Raw genomic sequence first — 26183 nt, 5'->3', positions numbered from 1 at the left:
GAAAGAATATATCTACCCCCATGTTTGTACCAGCACTATTTATAATAACTAAGATCTGGAAACAGCCCAAATGTCCATCATTAGATGAATGGATAAAAAAGGAGTGGTGCATATACACAATGGAGTACTATGCATCTGTAAGATAGAAAGATCTCTTATCCTTTGAGATGACATGGAAGGACCTGGAAAGTATTATCCTAAGCGAAACAAGCCAAACAAAGAAAGGCAAGTATCATATGATCTCACTTATTTGTGGAACATAATGAGCATAACAGTCTGAATAAGGGGTAATCCCAGAGACGTGGAAGTGAGGTACAGACTGACAATCCCCAGAAAAGGGAGTGGTGGGGGAGAGATATACCACAGAACTTATATGCATGTATGCATAAACAATGGACTTAGACAGCAAAGCTGGGGACAGGGCAGAGAGGGAAGGGGAGTGGGGAATCAATGTGGGAAAAAGGAGAAACATCTGTAAAATGTTTAAAAAATAAATTAATTAAAAAAATAAATAGTTAAATAAAAAGAAAGATGAAGATAAAAAAATATATATATAAAGTGGTCTTTCTAAAACCAGATGTGATTAGATTTCTCTAATAGAAACTCCCATTACTTACAGAGTAAAGAAAAGGTACTGAGTAAATTTTTATTTGTACTTTGTGGACCTCTTTCTTGGCTTCATCTTTTTCTGGTTTATACTCTAACAACATAAACTCCATTTCATCCAGCTCTCTTTCCTTTGACATTTTTGCAGGCTCACTCACCTCCTAGCTGAACTTTGCTCCCTTCAAAAGATGCCCACAGCTTGCATCTGACTGCTCCTGAGACTTTTCCTCATCTCTATTGTTTTCTCAATAGTGAAATAATGCTAAGGAATTTCCATTAGTTTCTTGGCCACACTCCTCATAGATATAGATTCTGTTCTTAATGGCTCCATGGACCACAATTGCAGATCCAGTATTTCCTTATAGTCCCACCCAGGTTGAGTAATGTTCTGGAGAATGTGTAGGCAAATATCCGCATATACCATATAGTCTTAGGGCTCTTTCTCTTCCTTCTGTCTGAAACATCCTTCATTCATTTCTTTACCTAACTAAATTTTTTTGACCATTTGGCAATCAATCTAAATGTTACTGTCCTTGGGGGCATAGGGGGCATCCAATTTGATCTAATTGTTCCACCTCTCTGTTCAATATCTTGTATACACCAAATACATTTAGATTTTTTTAGTATATGTCCTCATCGTAATGTATGTTTCTTTCTTTTTTTTTTATCCTCACCCAAGGACACTTTTCCATTTTTTTGTTCAGGTAGAGTGGGAGAGAGAGAGAGAGGAACAGAGAGAGAGAGAGAAACATCGATGTGAAAGGAACACATCGAGTGGCTGCCACCCGCACGACCGACCAGGGCCGGGGACAAACTGCAACCGAGGTACGCGCCCTTAGCCGGAACCGAACTCGGGTCTCTCAGGACCGCAGGTCAACGCTCTAACCGCTGAGCCAAACCGGCCAGGGCATATGTTTCTTAAAGTTAGCACTATGTCTGTTCAATTCTGTATATACTGCATTTCATTACTCTCACCCTAACATTCAATTCTCAAAGTCAATTCTCACCAAATGCTTGTGAGTCTTTTTTTTTTTTTTTTTTTCTCCTCACCCGAGGACATTTTTCCATTTTTTGTTCAGGTAGAGTGGGAGGGAGAGAGAGGAACAGAGAGAGAGAGAGAAACATCGATGTGAAAGGAACACATCGAGTGGCTGCCACCCGCACAACCGACCAGGGCCGGGGACAAACTGCAACCGAGGTACACGCCCTTAGTGGGAACCGAACCCGGGTCTCTCAGGACCGCAGGCCGACACTCTAACCGCTGAGCCAAAGCGGCCAGGGCGCTTGTGAGTCTTTTGAAATGTACAAAGAAAATAACAAAATAGAGAGCCAGTGGTAGAAAATAATTTTTTGGCCTGTCCTGAAGCCCTTCAACTTGCCAACTTAGCTCATCTGATCCCTGAACCACCCATAGCTGGGACACACAGCAGGGCTCAACACTGGTCTTGTAGGCCAGGACTCATTATCAGTTCACATAGTACTTTATCTCTGAGGGCACATTCTACCTGTATATATTCTTATCTTTATAACTTTATAGCTCCTGATAGCTAAAATATAAAGTCACTGATGGTTGTACCTAACACACAGGAGGCACTTAGTACATTGTTGGTGAAAAGTAAATTATGCCTTTTGCCCCATCTACACAACCTAATGAGTTATGTGTTGTGATCAAATGTAATGTAAATCCCAACCTGTAATTATCTAACACATATTGAATGTCAGTATATGGTAGCTGATATTGAGGACAGCAGTACAGATTCTAAATCTAATAGTCAAGTCATAAACAAATAGATGTGTAAAGATTCTTCAGAGAATTTATCAACAGTATCACAACTAGAGTATTTTAACATTGGTATGTAGCTGTGTTTTTAACATTTGTACATAGACATACACTTTAGAATACCAGAAGTTATTTTTAAAATAGTAAGACTGGTTCAATTAAAATGATTCTATTCAAATAAATAGTGACAACAAACTCTCACTCTCACCTATACCTAAAACCACCCTGACATTCAAAACACATAAGGATCTATTCAGCCTAAAGGAATTATGTTGAGTAAGGCATAAATAAGCATGGAATGCACTGTATACGAAATGCTAACTGCGGAATTTACTTTATACCACATTGATACTGATGATGACTGACATTTTGACTTCTGTGGGACTTTTTTTTTGTCTAAGATAACTATTTCTAGATACAAATAACCATGTAATTGCTCTTATGTGAGCTTAGTTTTAATCACAATACCAAAGTTTGATCTTGAACAATTCAGCAAGGCATTATCCAAGGAAAACCTGATAAAATGTCAAATTGGACTGTGAGAATCTACTTTACCCTTGGTCAATAAAAGTTAGGTTTCAGTTGATTACACATGAAGAAGACTAGAAATCTTATTTACACAGAACTTTATATGCTTCATTTATGAGGTACAGAATATCATGCATATCAAAGAAAATAGTATTAAATTTAGATTTGAGAGACAGAGAAACATCGATGTGTTGTTCCACTTAGTTATGCATTCATTGGTTGATTCTTATATGAGTCTTAAGCAGAAATCAAACCCACAACCTTGGTGTATCAAGATGACACTCTAACCAACTGGGCTACCTGGCCAGAGCCAATCTTTATTTTTTAAGATAGTACCCGTTAATTAAGTGGAAAATGAAATAGATTTCATGTTTTAGTAATAGAATAAATAGTTCCCTTGAAACTTGAATATTTTCTAAGCATGCCCTTAAATAGTTTTTTGGTTTATACTAGTTTATCCACCTCTATTTTATTTTTATTCAAAATTTTATGTGTATCCATTTCTTTATTTCATTATGCCTCCTGTACATGGTGCATATTTAACATAATCCATTTGCATTTAATATACTAGAAACGCACAGTATATCTTCTAGTATCTTGTTTTATGCTTTAAATATTTTAAAATTCATGACTGTTACATTTTGTTTTTTAGTCTTTTACTATGTGGGAAATGGTTTCTACTTTTTTTGCAATCTGGTAATTTTCAAGATGTATATTTGTTTTTAGTTACAATTAGTTAATTCAAGTGTAAGTTTTAAAATATTCCAGTATACATTTTTCTCCCAGGAAGGAAGCAGAATTGTTGATCATTTACACTTAATAAATAATATAACAAATGAGCATTATTTTACTGTTCCTCCTTTTTTCTTCCTTTCTGGTTCCCCTAGGATAGAGCATGATTCTAATGATGCTTACAATTACCACTTTTAGGTATATTATTTATATTATCCACTTCTGCTCCATTTTTTAACATGTCTAATCAAATTTCTAATCACAATTACAACAATTATTTAGACTTAGCTAATTATTTATTTGGCTTCTACATTACTACAACTTCATACTTTTTGCTGTTTAATTTTTATGTGTTTATTGGTCAATTTTCACATGTCTTGGAGTATTTTTAAGATGAGTATACAGGTAGTTTACTCAATGAACTTTTCCTATAGCAAATCTTTATGGAGGATTTTATTTTCCTTCTGCAACTTGACATCAATGTCACATTTATTTTTTATTTGTTCCTTGGGTGATTTTTTATTCCTGTTTACTTGTTTTTGAACGCTCTGAAGGTTCTCAATGCCTAAAGTTTGCCAATATTTACAAATAAAAGGAGTTACTTGGTCCCATCAATAACCATATGAACACCATCAGGATATTTCTTCCAGATCCAACACTGGAAAACTATTTTATTGCAGAGTTTTATCTAAATTTGCTGTGTTTAAAAGTCAATGATATAGAATAGCCATTTTTGAATTGCTGAAGGATTGACTTCTACAGCCTGATTATCCTCTACTAGGATACACAATCCATTCACAGATAATTTGTTACTCTCTATTTCTTTCCTTTTTGGTGCAGGCTTAGACTCCCATTTCTAAAGCATGCTCTTCTCACTATATTCATATCTCCTACATCTATCATTGTCAGTGTTCCATACCTGCATCTGACTATTTCTGACCTAAACTTCTTGCATTACCAAATGGATTTCAACAACAACAAAAAATGCCAATCAAATAGTTTGGTTGGATGAAATTACCTTAGCCAAGACAGAAAGCTGTTGGTTCACCATTTCATTGGTAAAGGCTCCAGAATTCTAGGATACATAACTTAGTAAAACAGGATGAAAATTTCTCAATGTCTTTCTGCTTGATACAGCTTGTCTCCCCAAGCATCATCCAAATTTTAGTTGGTAGAAAGTCTCCTGGCATCTAGCATATTATTAGTTTATATTTTTAATTTTCATTACTGTGGAAGCTTTAATTTCCATAAATATTCCAATAATAATTCTGAAAATAAAATAAAGCTCTCTTAACTAGCTGCCATCATACTTGGGAAGTTCATCTTCATAGGGGTTTAATGGGAACTTGGAGAAGGAATGTTAATATGACATGTTAAGAGAAAGTTTGCTGCCTTGCCTTTCTTTACAGTGGAGACAACTTATTTACATAGTAAAATAAAAAATAACAGGGCAAAAATAGGACACAGATTCTATGATTCTGCCTACTGACCATCAAAGTAGACAAGAGTCAGTGCTGGAGAAAGCAATGATCTCACATTCAATATTCCTAAACAGAAAATTAACCAAAGCAGCAGATGCTCTAAGAAAGCAGGGCATTGCTGGAAGGAGGTCTTTGCCTAAAAAGGAGTGTCAAATGCTAATGTGAGCTGGTAAGGCAGAGCTAAGAACACAGGCACTGTGTGTGACTACTTATTTTCAAATCCTGGCTCTACTGCCAGATTAATTAAAGGTAGGTTCTTAGATGAGGTAACATAACTACACTTCTGGTTTCTTATTGTAAAGATAGTACTTATTTTAATTGGTAGCTCTGAGAAAAAAATGTCCTTATACATGCAAATCGTTTAGACTCTTACCTGGTCTATGGTGAGGGGTCATTAATATTAACTATCATTATCCTCTCCCACATTTCTTTAACAGAAATCTGATAGATTAGACATACTCTTGAGCCACATGTGCAGATGAAAAATATGGCTGTTAGCTCCAGAACATCCTAGTGGAGGTGAGGAAAGTTACCTCGACTGGGTAGGGGGAAGGGTGAGTGTTGAGGTGTAGGGAGTGTAATCTCCAAGCTAAGTTACTGGTATTAGTATTCCCTGAAAACAGAAAAGTGGCCTTATTTTCTATGAATTAACTGTATTTTCTATATCTAGCCTACAGCCGTGATATAACAGACATTTAATAAATTGTTGTTAGCTCTACGGGTGTGGCTCAGTAGTTGAGCACCAACCCATGTTCCAGCAGGTCATCAGTTTGGTTCCCAGTCAGGGCATATGTCCAAGTTGTGGGCCAAATTCCCAGTGGTGGGCATACAGGAGGCAGCCAATCAATGTTCTCCTTTATATTAGCCTGCTACAATTACCATGACAGTCATCAGGAGAAACATAAATTGGATATTACTGGGTCATTGCAATGAAGACAACCTGAATTATTATATGATTTTTATTTGCTCCAAATAAAAAGTCACATATATATATTTTTAAATATGTGAATGGAGCATGCATTATATATTCTAAATTAATAACCTTTCATTTTGATCTCTGAAATTACCATTATGTTGTCAGACCATTTTGGTTAATGACTCAGGAGAAGAAAACCCAACAACACCACTGCTCCATGTCTCTGTGAAGTGATGCATATTTGCATTTTATAGAAAATCTTATAAGACTGGGAACACTGTAGAGGTACTTTAAGAGAATATAAATGAACAGAAAAACACTGTCCTGCAGGCCCCTCACAGCTTTTTCCTGAACTGGACCTACAGTGCCAACACATTCCTGATTGACCAGGAATGAAAGCCTGTGGGGACACCTTGACCAGTGGAGTCATCTGTGCTCTAGGACCACAAGAATTCCCACAATAGCCCCACAGAAGGAGAGACTTCCCACTGGTCAGAGTCCCTGGCAGAGAGTTGACAATGTCACTGCTAGATCACATTCGCTCTACGGTCCTCATGCCACATCTGCATGCCCATACACAGCTGCTCTTGTAGGAGAAATTTTAACAGCTTGCTAGGACTCATGTCCACTTCCCTGTTGGAGAGAATGTAGGGCAAGGCTGGCAATGCCTAGGCCAGAACACAGGGCAGTGCCTGGCTCCTAGGCTGTCAGTTGATAGATTATAGTGGTGTCTTCCTCCAGTTTAGGGATTTAAATGGCTAGGCTCTCACCTCCTACCACACTGGGTGGTGGATAGGAAAGAGAAAAAGAGGATCAAGAAATGGTAGACCCTATTGCACTTGCTCAGATCCACATCTTTCCCAGGACATGTAAAGAATGGAGCAACCTGGAAATAGTGTTTCAGAAAGCTGGAGTCTGAAGCCAAGAATTTTTATTTTGGGTACCAGAGGATGCTAAAATGCACAGTACATAAAGTCTTAGGTTCCAGGGTTCAGGAAAACAGTCTCTAGGAGGCTATAATATGAAAGACCCAGTGGGTCTCACCATCAAGGTTGCCTGAGGAACAGGGTTGGCAAAGATAAGAGCTAGTACAAGCCTCTAAGGCAGGGAGAGTGAGTTGTAGCCAGCCCACCTTAAGGAGTTTGAATGTGGGCAAGAATCAATACTACAAAAATTATCCAAATTACATATCAGCAGTGCAGATTGTCAGGTCCAAATCTAGGTCTCTAAAGCAGAATCTTTGGACTATCAATTGATAGTCATTGGTGTCAGTTTAGCACCAATAGGAATCCCCAATTTATGGTGCACTGAAGAAATAAATTTTATTCAGTGCAAAAGCTTAATTGTGATGCAGCATGACTGTTAGAATACTACAGCTGTGGAACAGCTCAACAGTGTTATAGCTTAATTATGAAACATCATGGCTGTGAGGCGGCCCTGGGATGAGACCCCTCTCTGATTAGACATCTTTGCTCTGCTCCTGTCTGCTCCACTCTGCTCCAGTGAGATGTCTTAGGTATTTTGGCTCCTCTGGGTAAACCACAGTCTTTGTTGAAAAGGAAAAGTGATAACTTAAAAGGAGCTAACTTATATAGAGAGAAGTCCCTGTCACTTGTCCCTGATTGATATGTCCTCATGCAAATGAGGACTCCAGACTCACTCAGTTTGATACAAAAAGCACTATCCTGATTGGTCAGAATGGAGTCGCTATGACAGGTCAGTGAAGAAGCTGATGGGAGTATGACTACATAATTCCATTTGGATGGGGAAAGTTTCAATCCTATTGTTTGAAACTGGATTCTAGAAACTCCTTTATAAGAGTTTGTTCAGAGGGCAGAAACACAGTGTGGGAGTAAGGCAGTTCAATGTTGGCATCCCCCTGGAAGGCTGCTTGCATTAGAGATTCTTGTGTAGAAACTGCTGCTAGGATCTGTTCTTGGAAGCTATCTTCTTATGGTCCACAGGAATTTAGCCTGATTTGAAGAGCAAAGACCAGAAAAGAAGAAAAGACTGAACAAAACCTAACTCATCAGAGGTTTTCTCTATTTTCCCAGCATTTACTCAGGCCACTGACTCTAAGCCTATCTCTAGGGTCTGGAGTACATGGGACAAAATTACTTCAAAACTAAGAGTATATTTAGTTTAGTACAAGACATTATCCCTGGGACTAATCACCAGAACCCCACCTGCTGTGCTCAGAAGCCCTGAATCTTTAGTCCATCTCTACATGGCCAAGAGCTTCAGTTCTCCATGGTCATAAGCTGAGGGCTTGTAGCTCAAAGAAGAACCTGCTCCTAACTCCCACCTCCTGTCTCAGCTTCTCTTTCCCAGCTCCCTGGGGCTAAAGTTGCTGTGAGACCCAACTGCAGGCTACATTTGGTGCAGTTAAGAAAACAATTGCAGGCCCATGACAACGTCAGCTCTCAGCAGTTCTGACTGGTTCAGAAAAATTAACTCACCTTCTGGTATAGCTCACAATTAAATTCTGCTGTGATATGCCAAGGTTCTCCTGGTTGTGGTGCCTGCAGTGTCTGGAACATTATAAACACTCAATCAAGAGTAATTTAATGAACAAAACTAGTGATTCTCTAAGTCACAGACCACCTCTCTCCACCCCATGGCAGCAAATCAATGCCTGGGATAGGCATCTGCCCTGCCCTCATGCAATCTGCCCAGTCATCAGTTTGCTCTAGGACAGACAACTATTTGTTAAGACCCTGAAAAACTGTTTGTCTTCTTTCAGTAGCCAGTTCTTGCTCAGTGTGCTCCAATTACCCAGTTAGAGGCAGAATATCACAAAGAAGGATCAGCAAGCATTTTTTGTAAAGGGCCAGATTAAATATTTAGGCTTTTACAGTCTCTGCCAGAAGGGCTCAACTCTGCTGCTGCAGTGTGAAGGCAGCTTTAGACCCTAGATTAAAAAAAATGAGTTTATCTATGTTCCAATAAACACTCAATACAAAAAGAGGCAGTTATCTGGACTTGGCCCACGGCCATAGCTGACATAAAAGTTGAGAGGAAAAGCTATAAAGATAGATGGTTGGGTTCATATTTGAGCTCCACCAGTTTTCAATCTGTGCAGTTTTAGGCAAATCACTTGACTTCTGTAAGATATATTACTAGTATCAACGTCATGCCCTTCTTGAAAGGCTTCAGTGAAATTCGTGTACATAAAGTGCTTTAAGAAGGTTTCCAAGCACACAATAAACAATCAAATGTTGATCATTCTTACTATGATTCCTTCAGATGGTGACAATTCCGCCAGTACTTTCAGCAATTAGCAGCTGCTTTCCCCTGCTGCCCATAGGGCTCTGTGTGCTCACCTGTGCCCAGTCCATACCTAAATTTGCTTCTCTGAACATTGTTTTACTGGATGTTCAGCTGTCCCACGTGGAGCCAGCCTCTGTGGTTGGATTGTATGGCATGAACCCCTTTATACACTACTGAACAGGATCCCTCCCATCCCAAATGTTCCCTATGTGGCAGGCGCTGCCACTTGGTCCCAACACTTACTTACAAGCAGCGACCTCTGCCCTTTTGACAGCCTGGATGAGCTAATAGGACTGGATGGGCCATGACATCATTTTCCCATAAATACCCTTGCCTGTAGTGTTCTGAGGAAGTAAAGGCATGCTTTCAAAAGGGAAAAATCGTCCCCTGGCCAATGAAGTTTGGGGAACAAAGAGACAAAGACAGTTTAAAATATTTGTTTCGTACAGAACTTCTTAGGCCTTTAATACGCTAATATGTATTGCTTAGCTTCAAGACAGGAATCTAAGAACTCTGCAGCGTTTCCAAATTTATTTTAATACAGAACAATTTTCAAGGGTCAACACACATACTCAGGATTTTGAGAACATATTTGGAAATGCATTGTGAAAAAAAGGCTGTGCATTCTGCCCTCTGGGTTGACTGATGGCAAAGGCTAATAGAATGTACACAATAGAGTAATATTTGAAACTCTTCCTGTTTGTTCGGCACAGTTGTACTGTGGGTGCTGCCTGCCTACTTCTTGGTGGTGGGTTTTCCAAGCATAAGGGCTTGCCCCCTCTGTCAGCCACATCTGCCAAATCTATAATGAATTCTCTTAGTTGCTCAAATACAATGCCCCTTACTTCCTGAAGACACCCCAGTCACCCCAGTCAACCTGTATCTTTCCAAATCTTCTCCTGTTTGACTCTTAAAAGAAATTTAAAGTGGCCCACAATTCATGTCAAATGAATTGACCTGCAGTTTTGTATTTGTTCCCATGGGCTTCTTTATAAAACCATGGCTTTATTGGTCTTAGCCCATATCCTCAAGGGCCTTTCTCTGAACTCAGTGAACTTGTTTAATCATTCCAGGACTTCTCCTATTTCCCTCAACCCCCTCTTTGTACACTAAGAGCCTGGTTGCACTGACTAGAGAGGCAATCTGGAAATGCCAAAGCTTATAGTAATTTGAGCATTACTGTTTTCATTCTTCAAACCCACTGTGTCCACAGCTTCAGCCTGGTTGTCCAAGCAGAGTCTCCCACTTTGTCTGGGGGGAGCAGAGCTAAGATCCTTATCCTAGAGGCCCCCCGACTCCTGCTGCTGGGCTTATATTTGTTCATTGACAAGATATTTTTATTTTTTTCTTCTTTATTTTCTTTACTGAAAACCAGTGGTAAAGGGGTTTATAATCAAACAATGCCTGGGAAGTACCCTGAAGTCTCCTGATGAAAGGTGCCACTGAGATATTACATATTACTACTTTTGCAAAGAAAGGATATAAAAACTGTTGCTTCATCTAATTCCTCTGGGAGGGCCCAAGTCCTATGTTATAGAACAGTTTCTCAGAAGACTGTATTAGGCAGCCAGATGGCCCAACAAGGTTTCACAACATGCTCCTCGACTACTCAATCAAATAGAACTGCTATGAAGCTAATGTGCATTACAGGGTTAGGCCAGGTTTGTAACATGTGGAAATCAACTTTAATAGAAGAATCTACAAATCCATGAGGCAAATTTGTTGCCCGTTACTCCCTGTAGTCCCAGTAACATGTGAAGGGTCTTTCCCAAGCTGGGGCAGAGGCTCTGGAAAGATGATCTGGGAGGGCATAAGGAGTGCTGATCCACCAATGACCTCTAACTTATCTTTCTTCCGTTTTTTGGGGGAAAACTGCTTCAGCCTCCTAATTTTTAAAATGAGAGAGGTGATGAAGTTTATGGTTTCCAGACTGCTCCTCCTACGCATCAAATTCTTCAAGGAACATTAATGGCCTTTCCACAGGCCAGGAGGAAGACTGCTGGGGAGAGGGGTCTTGGATCTGATCAGATCCACTTTATTATTATCCATGTATAGATTTATTTGGAGGAGAAAAGCTTTCTTCTGTCTGAAAATGATCAGGTTAAAATATTACTAAGACTTTTTTTTTTACTGGTAATGTCCTTGGATCCCTATTCTAAGCACATTCCAGTCAGAGGCTAGCCCCAAGGACTGGCTTTCCACACCTATGTTTTTTCACATTTACCCAACTGTCAGTAAAAATTATTAGGATGTATTTATGAGAATAAAATACAGGTATGCTGCTTGTTGTTATTTTTTTTATCCTCACCTGAGGATATTTCTGCATTTATCTTCAGATAGAGCGGGAGGGAGAGAGGGAGGAAGAGAGAGAGAAACATCAACGTGAGAGACACATCAATTGGTTACCACCCGCACAACCCCAGATGGGGCTGGGGATGAACTTCAACCAAGGTACGTGACCTTAGCAGGAACTGAACCCGGGACTGCCCAGTCCGCAGGCTGATGCTCTAACTGCTGAGCCAAACCGGCCAGGGCTGTTGTTTGTTTTTTTAAATCAAATTATTTGGTGGAAATGGAATCCCATCTTTTATGGTTTGGGTTGCCAGTAGCATTTGTTAAAAGGTCTTCTCCCATCTGTTGTTTTCCTCAGTCCTTCTACCTATACAGTTCAATCTCTACCAGTCGAGCAAGGATTTTGACACCTCACTCAGCCTTGAGCCAGAAATAATTGACCACACAGAGCTTCCATGCTTGTTCTTTTCTTTTCTTTTTTTTTTTTTTAATCAGTTTATTTATTTATTTATTTTTATTTTTAATTTATTTTTTTGTTACAAATGTTTCTCCTTTTTTACCCCATTGGCACCCCCCTCCCCACCCCACCCCTGCCCTGCCCCTGGCTTTGTTGTCCATGTCAATTGGTCATGCATACATGCATATAAGTTCTGTGGTTTAGCTCCTCCCACTCCCCACCCCCTCTTCTGAAGGATGTCAGTCTGTGCCTTACTTCCATGTTTCTGGGTCTACCGTACCATGCCTGTTCTTAAAGCATATCCACATATTTCAATGTCAGTGTGAGTTTGCTTTTAAAGAGATTTACTCCAAACATAGCCTGTGGGCCCCCTCCCTTTCTGTGCTTTCCTTGCTCTGGCAGTTGTGGGGGAGGATGAGCCCACAAAGCTCAGTGCTCACCCTCCTGTGCAGAAGCTTCTGAAGGAACACAGGATGCTGAATTTGTAGCTGAAATTCATATCTCTCCTTCTTGTTGCTTAACCTCCACATCTCTCAATGCATCACAAGCTGCTTCTTAAGAGTCCTTTCTGAGTATGAAAGGGTTTAGATCTATAGCTTCTTTTATCTTCCCAGGAGCCTGCTCAACTCTGCCAGCCCAGCCTGTCTGGACAGGGCTAAATTTCTGGAAGGACTGCATGATATCTTGTGTCCTTGTAACTTCCAGCTCTCCACAGGCATCTATGAAGCCACAGGACTTTGGTGCTGTTGATCCCCACCATGCTCTTGAAAAGCACAGGAAAGGGACTGAGCAAAGAGCTTTCACAGTAGCTCCCCTCCCCTCACCTGCTCTGACCGGGCTTTGCCACCTGGGACCTAGATGTTTCATCTACAGTCATCCCTCACCACTTCCTGCTTTGATTTTCGCGGCTTCACTCTATCGAGATTTTTTCAAAAAATAAAGAATCCTACTTCACGGAAATTCATTTATCGCTGTAGAGTCTGGAACTTATTAACTGTGATAATCAAGGGCAGACTGTACTGCCTAGGAATTCTCTGACTATGAAATCCCTTAGCACCCAACTTTTTTCTCTGAAGCCTTGAGGGAATATGCAGCAGGGTGGTGGTGCTGGTCTCTAAATTTTCCTCACTGCCACACCCAACCACTGAGGCCAAAGGCAGGCATGGTCCTTGTCCGTGCCAGCTCTGCAGAGGTCTCTCTGGATAGTTAGAAAGGAGGGGAGATGACCCCATGACTGCTGCTCTTGGGACAGAGACAGCTTTCTGAGAAGTTGTCTCCTTCTGTCCTTTTTCCACTAAAACAGTGATGTACACTCACACTCGCCCACCTCAGACACAGTCCCCCACACTGACTTCCCCTGGGCCACATTTGACCAGGCCTTTGGAGAATGACATCCTTTGTCAAGGTGCATCTTAAATCTCATTTGGACTGGGTCCCCATGCAATTCATGGGCTTCTCCCTGCACAAGGAGGCTATTAGTTAAGATGTTTAAATGCCACAGTCTGGCCCCATTTGTTGCCATTTCTTGGCCTTCCTTTCTTTCCCCAGCCCCAGGTTTCCGGCACATATATTTCTTATCAGAGCTTGGGGGATAAGAATAAAACTTTCTTCTCTGATTCCTTTTATACAGCTCATGACTGTGGAGAATCTGAGCAGCATATGGCTTCACTGGTCTGTAGAGATCTGGAATCCAGTTTTTCAAGAGTTATGACTCCAGGAACTGTGGATGGCAATGTTTTCTATTATTAACAGTTCCAACTTTCCCATCTGGCTGTTTTCAGAATGAAAGCTAGAGATTACTGTCAGCATTAATTATAATCAGATGTACTTTTCTTCTACTCCATTTTGCCCCATTGGTTTCTCACACAGCAAGTAATCCTTAAAACGCATGTCCTTCAAAATGTGGCACATAAATCCTTGCTGCTCATGAAAACTGCTGTCAGCCCCTGGGGCTCTCTCTTTCTCTGGGTCTGGTTAACCTGGAGAGGATCACTGAGCTTCCTCGGGTTTAGAGTTTTGCCTGAACCTCTTGAATCTTCAGGACAGAAAAAATCAAAATAATCTTCTTCCTTGCAAGAGTTCTGGCACTTCCTGCTTCTAGTCTAACCAGAACTACCTTAAGAACAGTTTGTGAAATGTCTACCATCAGGACCCAGCTGTACCATGGCAGATAAACTGCTAAAAAAGAAAGCCAAGTGCATGGAGCAATGGTCCCATGTTCCCTCTAGTTCCCATCTGAATCTTTTTCTTTATGTCTCAACTTTCACATCTCCCTCAACACCTTGCCCTATTTATAGACAATGTTTGAAAAAGATTACCTTATTTGGAATATTTTCTTTCTCTCTATCTTTGTCCCTATATGCACATTTACATATACTTTTCTTTTCTTTTATTTCCTGTAAGATTTAATTATTCACCTCTGGTTTATTTTTTTCTACAGACTCTCCACAAATATTAATATTCAAAATTAATTAAACATCAGGACCATTCTTCTTCTATAAAGACCTTTACATTTAATCCTGATAAGCTATTCTATTATTTTAGTTATTCTGTCCAATAGTTAAGCCACAGCTCCACAGTTACTAGTTGGATGGCCATGGATAAACTGATTAAGCCTACTGAACTGCTGCAAAATGAATATACTCCATCTTCACCGGGTCCCTAAATAATTAGGAAAGATGATAACTCAGCACTGGCAAGACTCAGGTATTAGCTATTCACCTAGCATATGCTCAGTGCTTTGAGGAATTGGAAAAAGGAACAACAGGCCAGGTTTTGAATATTCATGAGATGAAGGTGGAGAAAGGAGTTGTTAAAAGTACAAATGTGTAAATAATGTAAAAGCACCACTATTTTTAATACTATCCTTTTTTTCATCATGGAGCCCAATCTTCATGTCACAAGTGGCTCTTTACATTTTCCAAAGGAATGAACCACCTCACCTTGTTGTCCTGTAGTTTTATCATTAAGCAACTGAAATATAAAGTTCCAATGTTTGAAAAAATCCATTAACTTAGAACCTTTAACCCTTCCCACTTCCTTTGACAATAGAATAGTAACCCACAAAAGAATAGTCTTGGGAAGAAAGAGGGGGAGAAAGTTGACAACTTTGAAAAAGCTTGGCAGAGTATGACTTATTTCCTCAATAATAACTTAATAAAGGAATTTACAATAGTTGCATTGGTTGTGCTGCTAATTCAGCCCTGGTCATAACTTGCTTTAATTCACTGCTCCCAAATCACTCACCTCCTCCAATCTATGGCCATGCCACGTCGGCCTCACTCCACTCATCCTTGGCTGCCTTACCTCAGCTGCCAGAAGAACTTCCATGATGGTATTAACCAGACTATCTCTTAGCCTCCTCAGCCATCTTTCAGATGAATTCTCAGGCTGCGTTTTATAATTTCAGTAGAATAAATTAATTTTTTGACAGTTAATTTATTTCCTTGATGTATTTCAGATGTCTCTTCAGACAAAGCACTAAGTTAGTCCCGTTGGCTGCCTTGAATTGGATATTAGGTGTGAACACTTCTTCAATACCCCTAGTAATGTGTATTAAGTGTATTTGCAGATAGTCATAGAGTTCAATGACTCTCTGAGCTCCTAATTTTCTGCTTCATTAAATTCACTGGGTGTGCTGAGATTCACAAATGAGACAGTTATGAATGTGGTCACAACTGCGTGGGTCTGCTTAAAATCCGTCTCATCCCTATCCTTGTAAATGTACAGAAATCATCCATTATGAGTAAAATTAAGGAAAAAATTTTACGTAGACAAATGGTTTAATCAAGCACTCCCTTTTCTATATTTTAAATGTTTTTATACAAGGATTTTTGTGTTTTGTTTTTTTGTTGTCATGTCCTCTTCCTTTTCCTATGATCTAAACTTTTGAAAAAACCATTGCCGATGTGTTATAGGTCCTTTTGCACTGACACAAGGAAAGAATCCAAATGCACACACGTGGAGAAGTTTAAACGTGATGGTAAGATTTTACTATGAATTTAGGGGAATTAATACACCCTTGAGGATTTAGAGGGTGGGCAGGCTCTAAAGTACTGCCAGAAGGCTCTTATTAATCCTCCATATGTCTTCTTGGTTGGGTAGAGGAAAAATAACCACTTAAATTATCCAACCCAAATTTCTAACTTTTCCTGGGCCTGGATTGGGCGCTCCTCCCAGTAAATTCTATTAGAGTTTCCTGCCCTCTCTCCAATCTGATTACCTTTTCAATCATTCCCACATTAGGCCCTGTCCCTCTGTTTTTGTCACCCTGATTCCCATTGCACATGTCCAAAAGATTCATTACATCATCTAGTTCCTATTTTGTATGGACGAAGCAGAAGAATCCCACTCCCACACCTGGAGATTTTTCTGTCCAGTTCCTCGGATTAAATATCTTGGTGACAGTACCCCAGAGTGTGTGAATGTGTCTGTTTATCAGTAAACTAAATGGAAGTTATGCTCGTTTACTTGTTTCTGCTTCTCAGTTTATTAAGATAATTTAATTCTCTTTAACTTGCTTTCTTATATCAGTAACTAGCTATTTTCCCCACATCATTAACTAGCTACCTATGCTGACAGAATGTCTTCACCTCAGTCCCTTTCTAAGACTCAGAACTTAGGAGATAGTAGAGTATTTCACAGATACTCTGAGGCCAGCAAGACTCAACGGAAAGATCTCAGGTTAAATGGACACAAAATTATAAGTGTGACTGTTATCATTTACTATTTTCCAAACTATAGGTCATGCACAGAGAAAGTCACAATCATCACTGGGAGACAGTGTTATTAGTAAACCCCTGAAACACCCAAGTATGATGGCCATTTCAGAGTGGTATCCCGGAACCAATAATTAGCGTGTAACTTTTGGAGTTAGACAAATGCATATTTTATTTCCGGCTCTGTTACTTATTAACTTTGAAATATCAGAATATTGCCTAATCTCTTGGGGACCTCCATTTCTTTATATGTACAGTGGACTAGTAGCTACTTCAAAGATTCTGTAAGGTAGTGGGTATAAAACTCAGAATAGTTTCAATGCCTGGCACACAGGACATGCTTCATAAATGGTAGCTTTATTATTATAGACTCAAACTAAACAACAGACATGATTCCCATATTAGGATCCACTGACTTTTCTTTTGCCAGAGGTTACCTCTGTCTATTCCAGCCTCTGGACTATGTTATTATATTAGTTTTCTATACTTTGCATAGTTTTCTAACCAATAACCAAAAATTGCGTAACTTAAAACATGTATTCTCTCACAGTTTATATCAATTAGGAGTCTGGGCACAGCTTAACTGGGTCTTCTGTTTAGCCTTCTGCAATCAAGGTGTTGGCTGGGCTATGTTCTCATCTGCAGGCTCATTTGGAAACTAACACACTTCCAAGCTCACTGAGGTGTTGACAGGTGTCAATTACCTGCAGCTGTAAGAATGAAGGCTCTGATTTTTTATTATATGTGAGCAACTAGAGCTCATTCTCAGCTCCTAGAGGCCTCCCTCATTTCCTTGCCATGTGGTCCTCTCCCTAGGCCTTCTCATAACATAGCAACCTGCTTCTTCAAAGACAGCAACAAAGCAAAAGAGTGAATTCACTAGCAAAGTCTTATATAAAAATCACAGAAGAGACATCTCATCTTGCCATATTTCTTTTTTAAAAACATGCTTTTATTGATTTTAGAGAGAGAAGAGAGAGGGAGAGAAACATCAGTGTGGAAAAAAAAAACATTGATCTGTTGCCTTCTGCATGCACCCCACCTGGGATCAAACCAGCAATCTGGATATATGTCCTGACCAGGAACTGAACCAGAGAACCTTTGGCCCATGGTATGATGCTCAACCAACAAAGCCACACAAGTCAGGGCTTTGTCATATTTTTAGATTAGAAGCAAGATACAGGTCTGTCAGAGACCAGGGGTTTCAAGGGGGCTTTTGGAGATGAGATATCAAGGTAAAAAAATCATGTGGAGCTGACATCAGGAGGGATTGACAAATGGCAGCAACTTTATTCAATACAGCTAGCGGCTTTTACAGACTCATGTGGTGGGATACTCAGCACGGGGCAGTGCATGAGAAAGTTCATGGCATATGCATCATAAGCTTTTGCTGTGTCATGCTTACATAACTAGCATGGCCTCCGCCTGTGGAGCCAGTTCTGGAATCATGTCCTGAACCACAGCCTCTATCAGCAAGCTGAGTTCCCGAACCCTGACGATCCACCCCCTAGAGGCTGCAGTGTTGGGACTTGACCCATAAAGCATTTCCCTGAGCCTAGAGCCCACAGTAGCAATACAGGCTGAATGAAGCACAGAACCACAAGACCTCCAGAGGGCCTGCCAAACTCAGTAGGACCCATCTCCAGGAATTCCCCAACTTGGTCCACCATGGTGTCAGGGGGTCTGCCTGGAGAGCCTGTATCACTGAAACTTCAATGTCCATTTCTTTCAGGGCTTCCTGTACCTGCTGCTGGTGGTCTAGGATATAAACACAGCATTCAACATGCAAAAGGGCATAGGTTCCTCCCTGTACCACTCTCAGGAGGTCTAAAGCCATCCTGTTCTGTAACACTGCTTTATGCATTTGCATAGTTTCATCTATCAGCAAAGCTAGGGATGTACGAGTAACATTCAAGGCTTGGGCCACGTATTGGGCCAACGCTTCTGCTTGTAATTCTACAGCTATTGTCCCACCCCCAGCAATAAGCAAAGCCAGGGGATAGAACCACCAGGCAGATCTTTTCTCTCAGTGCCATCTATGACAAACAAGGTCTCAGTCAATGGGTCTCTGGGTAAACGGAGGTGTGAGGTGGCCCTGTATAAAGCGGAGCCCCCACATACACTGCTCTATCCAGTGGACAGAAAGGTAAGGCCATCCATAGCATCCACAGATCCAGAGAGCAACACATAAAAAAAAGTCAGTAGGCTGAGTACTCACTATTTTCTTTCCATCCCACCAGGAGTTGGTATTCTCTATACGGGAGATATTCTGACACAATTCCTTGGGGATCCAGCCTACTGCACGGTTAGGGACGGTATAATTTACTTGCTCTATATAGAAAGAAGCTACTTGCAATAATTCTGCATGGGTCTCCATTATCCACTCCCAACCATTATATACAACTTTCCTGAGTAAGGGGAGTTCATTGTGATAAGTTTGGTGCAAAAGAGTCTCAATAACTGGGTGGCAGGCATTCTATTCAGTGCCAGTGCAGTTCCAGTTACAGAGGGCCATTCAGTTCTCCATCATAGCTGGAGCTACTCTCCAGGGAAGGCTGTCCAAAGTGTCAGGTGGAAGCTCAGTACAGACCCAGAAATGTGACACATTATGCACCTTGGCAAAGGTATGCATCCAGGACAGCAAATTGTTTCCAGTGGTCAGCCTGGGTAGTAGGACAAAGCAGATAATAAAGTCATCATTGGCAAGGCATGACCCTCTGGCAAGATGCATGCTACCTGCTCATCCTGTGTGTAATAGGATGGTAGCTTGTAGAGGGGCCCCTCCCAGCTGGTGATACCACACCTGCAGTCTGGGTGTAGGGGGAATGGGCTCCTCTTCCATGTTTACTAAATATAATGGTATGGACCACAGGCAAATGGCTGGTGCTCCACGCAAGAGGGATGCTTTTGCCTCAGGAGGCAATGCAGCCTGTACTGTCAGAGGTCAGCCTTCTAACCAGGGTGTGAGTGAGAGCCCTTTTTCCAAACCTTGACCCCAGGGTTCTAGCAGAGCTACCCAAGGGTCCTCACTGGTTTTCACTTGCCAAGACCACATCCATTGCTCTGCACATCCAGGAGCCACAGCTGTGTTTCCTTTCTAGGTGACACCCATAGTATGTGGGTAGGAACCACAGTGACTGCATCCAGAGGGGCTTTACCTGTTTTCCATGGCTGTTCATTCAATAGCATCACTGCTATGGGCAGGTGTCTTTTCCAGCACCTTCAATGTGGAGTTGATGGAGGAAGTAAATTGCCATTTTAGAAAAAACAATACCCAGGAGATAACCAGATCCCTTTGCTTCCCAGGAGATAAACAGACCCTTTTGCCTCCTAGAGAGAACCAAATCTTTTTGCTTCCTGCTTCTGTAAGCTGCTTACCACTCTTGAATCTAAAGAATGTCCACCCAGCCCTTTATAAAGCTAGGCGCGCCCTACAACTCAGGGCCCAGAATTTGGAGACTGCCTCCTCTGGGTTTGCATATGTAAATAAAGGAACCTCTTTGCTTCCTCCTGTGTTTTGTCTGAGTCTTTTCCATAACATTTTGGTTCCCTGACTAGGAAATGACTCACAGGAGTAGGCAATTTCCACTGGTGAGGTGGCCCCACAGGTGCTTCATGGAGCCCTGTGATGGAGGGGAGCATGCACCCCAGTCATTTTGGGTCCCTGCCTGTTCTGGGCTCCATGGCCAGCTGCCAGTGAGGCTCATGCCCTTCTCCCCCCCCCACACACACACACACACACTGCTAGGGGAAATGAATGGTTCCAGCTTCAGGGACTAGTGAGTGTCCCAGGGATCAGGAGCCCGAGTAGAGGCCCACCCTTGAGGTGGAAGGAGAGACTGATTACCTCTCAGGCCTTCAAGCCACCAGGTAGGGCAAGCCCTAATGGAAGAAAATGTTTCAACTCATTTGATTGTTGATGTGCGAGTGAGTGTGAATGTCTGTATGACTCCACTGGTGCAAGCCTACAAAGTCTGAGTGGGCCCCAACTTGCGGTATTGTGGTGACCTCATATGGCTGAGGGTAGTATCAGGTTCTGGGGGACACAGTCCTTCCCTGTGAACCTGATCCATGTCAGGGCTTTTACTGACCTGCCAAAGCTAAGAGGAACCTAAATCCCTATGAGGGGAGCAGCCAGGAGGGCGAGTCAAAAGATTCTGTCTTGTGTGTCTTCCCTTGCTTTTGTTCTTATCTGCCTCCCTACTGTGTCTCCCTCAACTTTGTTATGGTTAGTCTAATCATGGATAGCAGCCCTAGTGCCCAGACGACCTCATTGAAAAAGTTTCTAATGAAGGCACAAAAATATCTGAAGAAAAGTTAAGGACCTTCTGTAAATTAAATTGACCCACATCAGGGTGGGCTGGTCTGACACAGGTCCTTTAACCCTTAGTTAGTGCAGGCAATTTGAAATCAGGTCACAGGGGATCCAGGACATCCAGACCAATTCCCCTTTATTGATCAATGCCTTAATTTAATGAGACACCCACCCCCATAGTTAAAGAGCCATGTCCTCTAGACCAGGGCACAAATACTGGTAGTGGGCCCCAAACTGGGCACCAAGAGAAACCTGGGAAAAGGTAGGGAAGTGCCTGTGAGGCAGAGATACAGCAAAAAAACAAGTTTCTGGTGCAAACATTTACTCTTTGGGCCCTAATTAGATATTGCCTTAATTCTTCGCAGGAGGCTAATAAGGTGAGGAAGCAAGGTGAAGTGAAAGACTTGAAAAAAGCTAAGAATGGCTATAAGTCTTTAAAGACTACCCCACTGCCTTCTTCTAAGGCTGTGAGAGAGGTCAATCCCCCTGCTGAGACTTTACTCCGGGAGTATAAAAGAGAACTGGAAAGAGAGTTGGAGCAAAATCAGTAGCACCTCACCAAGGAAGTTTCAGATAAAAGGTTTAATGTTACCAAAAGTTTTGCAAAAATATCTATTACTATTCTGAGGGGACACAGGGGCTTGGCCCAAAGAACTCTCTAGTACTCCTGTGTTCTCTCCCTTACAGATGGGACTAAGAGAGGCAAGACACGCCAGAGAGGATATCACTGTTTTGTTTGTTTTTTTGTTTGTTTGTTTTTTATTTCCAGTGACAAAGAGTCCATGCCTTAACAATCCAAGTCAAATATTAAAATTGCATAAGCCCATCCCATTAAAGATGTTAAAAGATCTCAAATCTCCTTGTACTATGTATGGACACACAGCTCTCTTGTGTTCAGTTTATTAGAATGTTGAGTGAAGCCTTAGTCCCGGGTGATTGGCAAACATTAGTGAAAGCTTGCCTTACCCCAGGGGACTATCTGATGTGGAAAAATAACTGCATGAAGATTAGTAGTGAGCAGGCCATATGGAATCAAAAGCATAGAGTACCCATTTCTTTGGAAATGCTCATGGGTGCAGGGAAATATCAGGCTTTTCAAGATCAGCTAGGGTTTGCTCTTCAGGCATATCAGCAGATTAATATTTGTGCTTTGAAGGCCTGGCAAGAACTCCCAACAAAAGGGGAGGATTTGATAGATCTTACATCCATCAGACAAAGACCTGAAGAGCCATTTCAAGATTTTGTAGCTCAGTTGCTACAGGCAGACAACAGAGTAATAAGTGATCCAGAGACTGACACATCAATCGTTTAAGAGCTTACCTATGAGAAACAATGGGTTTAATCTTAGGAGGGAGTAGTCTCGCTATGAAAGTGTTCCAAGTGTTGGCTGGAGTTATTGATTCTAATTATTTGGGGGAAATAAAAGTAATGGCCCAAACCACTAATACTATTGTATAAGTTTTACTTGTAACTAGGATAGCACAAATTGTGATTTTGCCACATCAGGTGGCTGGGAAAGTGCTAAAGTGCTATCAAAAATACTGGAGAGGGAGGATTCAGCTCCACAGTTAGAGCCTATTGGGCACAGTTAATCACTCAGGGTCTCCCTGGAATGGAGCTCAGTTTGAATGGAAAGAAATTTAAAGGTATTTTAGATACAGAAGCAAATGTTTTCGTGGCCAATTTACAAGGAATAGGATAGGTTTCTAGGCCCCAACAAAGTGCACAGTTTATGTAATGGAAAGATTCTGAGGGAAACACAGGTTTTTTAAAATCCTATATTTTACATTATTTGCCTGTTAATCTATGGAGACAGGACCTCCATCCTTCTGCCTCTCTCACAGGAGGCAAAACTTCCCTGTGCATCCAGGCTCCAAAATACAAATGGCTGTGGCAGATGCACGAAGAAGGGGGAGCAGCTGGAAGGGGCCTTCCCTGCCTGTGGGCCACTGTGCACATCCTACATGACATGGCATGCCCTGCCGCTCATTGGGACCAAGGTCTGGTGCAGAGAGCTTCTTGTCCTAGGAAACAGGGCCAGTGGGCCAGTGCACAGGCATGCACCCAGAAGCTGCAGGGGCCACAGGGGTTTCATGGTTTCTAGGGACAGTGGCCTGGCCACTGAAGGGACATTTTCCTTTTGTGCCAGCCCACAGAGGCTCTAGGGTTTGGTGGCAGTGAATGCAACAATGCAGATTTTCCACCATGTTGTTAACTTTGGGGAGTTTTGGGGAATTGGGGGCAGGCACAAAGTGCTCTTGGAGAGTTGAAAAACACTCTGCCCTGGGGAAACAAGGATGCTTTCCTTTCCTGCATCCTTTTGAAAACCTGGAGTCAGAGGAAATTTTCCCATTCCTCTGCCTGCTGTGACCCCAAATACTGCCAGGAGAAGGGCTTCCTTGGACACTTTCACCATGTTCTCCTATTAGGCCTAAAGGTCCAATTATTTGAAATAGCTCAAAGATATATACTAAAGTGACACCCATGGGGGAAAACAAGATAAAAGAATAGCAAAGGTAATAAAGGGAGCCTTAAGAAAAACAGGCCCATGAAAAGGGATTACGCTAGGAAGGGAAACATGAGGAAGGGTCAGGATGACAGGCCTAGGTCCTGATTAGAGATAGAAAAGACAAGGAAAAAGTCAGGTGTAGAGGAACAAAGTAAAAAGCCATCTTTAACTTAGAAAAATCACAGGGCCAGGGCTCCTTCCAACTGAGCCCTTGGGAGCCAAGAATAATAAGACAATAGGGGACAAACTAGTTAGTTTCCTGGTAGATACTGGTGCAGCAGACTCAGTCCTGACTGAGCCACTGGGCCCCTAACCTACTCCTGGACTTCAAAGAGGACTATAAACTTCGGGAATAATACTGTGACTCACTGGTTTTTGGTTATGCTGGAGTGCCCATACTCCCTACTTGGACATGATCTTCTCCTGTAAATTTAACTTCTGGCCACTGCCACTCCAGGCCAGGCCCACATCAAATTCCACAAGACACTGGCAATCAATTTTGCCAGCCTGCCTCCAGATGATGACCTGGTGAAACCTCTGCTGCCTGGAGGCAATTGACATAGTGCAGACAGCCTGCCCAGACCTAAAGGATGTCCCACTGCCATCATCAGATGAGGTATTGTTCACGGATGAAAGCAGCTATGCCCAGGAAGAAATCACGTATGCTGGGGCAGCAGCAATAACTCTGGACCATGTCATATGGTCTCAGTCATTAAGTAGGGGAACATCAGCCCCAGCCCTAAAACCAGTGGGGTCTCACCAGATACACTAGGTCAGAAAATGACTTAGCCATGCAGAAGCAAGTCATAAAGAAAATCAATGGATGATGAATGTAAGGTATCTCACTGAGGAAGAAAGAGAAACAAAGCCACAAAAGCGGGCAAAATTTTATTGAAGCATTCCTGAAGCATTCCCGGGTGAGGTTCACTGGTCCATGTGTCAGGGGTCAGGGAAGTCGCACTGCTACTTTTGCCTGGAGAAGATATATAGGGATGTTAGGGACCTGGGTGGGGTGATTAGGTGTGGTGTCAGGTGACTGGCTAGCTGCTGGGGAGATTCAAACATGGCATATGTTGATTGGTTGGGAAGGGTGGTGAGACGTGACCAGGAGTGTCGCCTCAGCCACATCCAGGTCAGGCGGAGCCTCCCAAGTTAGGTTACAATTTTTCCTCTGACCATCCATTTCTGGGTCATGCAACTTCCCAGTCATGTGACTCCCTGGAGCTCGCCGGCCTTACCATGAACACTGCCTGATGAGAAGTTGATAGTCCCAGAGGCTCTAGGTCAGACTTTAGTCAACAAGCTGCATCAGACTACCCACTTAGGTTACACCAAGCTTTCTGAACTCCTGAGAGGCAGGTAATGTCTAGTAAAGTCACAGGAAAAGGGAGAAGGCAGAGAGAAAAAGAAATGTGTGGATCTGAGTAGAAAGGAGGAGAAGAAAAACTGGGGAATGTGCAGACTGCAGATAGATTGAGCAAGCTCTCAGTTTAATGTCAGGGGAGGAACTAGGAAAGTTTCAGAGGGTCTATGCAAGTTAAAGAAGAATTACAGCCTTGGCCAGTTTGGTTCAGCGGTTAGAGCGTCCACCTGCGGTCCAGAGAGACCCCGGTTCGGTTCCCCCGCTAAGGGCATGTACCTCGGTTGCGGTTTGTAACCGGCCCTGGTTGGTCATGCAGGTGGCAGCCACTCAATGTGTCCCTTCACATCGATGTTTCCCTCTCTCTCTCTTCCTCTCTCTCCCTCCCACTCTGTCTGTACAAAAAATAAAAAATTTCCTCGGATGAGGATTACAAAAAAAGGAAGAATTACATAGAAAAAGTAAAAATTTTTAAAAAGAATAAAAGAAAAGCACATACATATTACAGAAAGACAGGACATTGAAAAAAAATGCTCAAGGAGGAAAAATTAGGACACTGAGTAAAAGAGGGAGAGCTTATCCCTGGTAGTAGAATAACAGTCTGGGATGTAATAAAGAGAGTGACAGGTTTAGCCTACCCCGACCCTTGGATCAAACAATAGCCCCATCTTTATAGCAAAGATATTACAGGATATCTCTAAGGGGTTAAATATAAATCGGAATCTCAATTGTGCTTACAGCCCACAGAGTTCTGGGCAGGTAGAGCACATGAACAGGACCTTAACCAAATTTACTTTAGAAACTGGTGAAAACTGGACCACTCTGTTCCCCCTCGCCCTCTTACAGTTCTTGCAGGCCCTGTAATCTGTCCAAAAGGCCATCCTTAAACACATCTGTTATGCCTTCCCTGTGCCCACCTCAAACCCCATGCACCCTTTCCAGCCCAGGGAGTTGGTGTGGGTAAAGAAGTTCACCACCCAGGGACTGACTTCTGCCTGGAAGGGACTATACACTGTCATCCTGCCTGCACCAATGGCTGCCAAGGTCAATGGCATCCGAGTCTGGCTGCACCATTCCTGGCTGAAGGTGGAAAAAGCAAAATTGAGGGTCCAGGCCTCTCCAGATCCCTTAAAATGAGACTCTTGCTTTCATTGGGATTCTAATTTTTCTGATTATGACTATACAGGAGAATCTTTATAGATCAGGGCCCCAGTGGAAT

This window comes from Molossus molossus, unplaced genomic scaffold, assembly GCF_014108415.1.
Source record: "Molossus molossus isolate mMolMol1 unplaced genomic scaffold, mMolMol1.p scaffold_m16_p_7, whole genome shotgun sequence".
Classification (NCBI taxonomy): domain Eukaryota; kingdom Metazoa; phylum Chordata; class Mammalia; order Chiroptera; family Molossidae; genus Molossus; species Molossus molossus.
Note: the sequence above shows the minus strand (reverse complement) of the source record.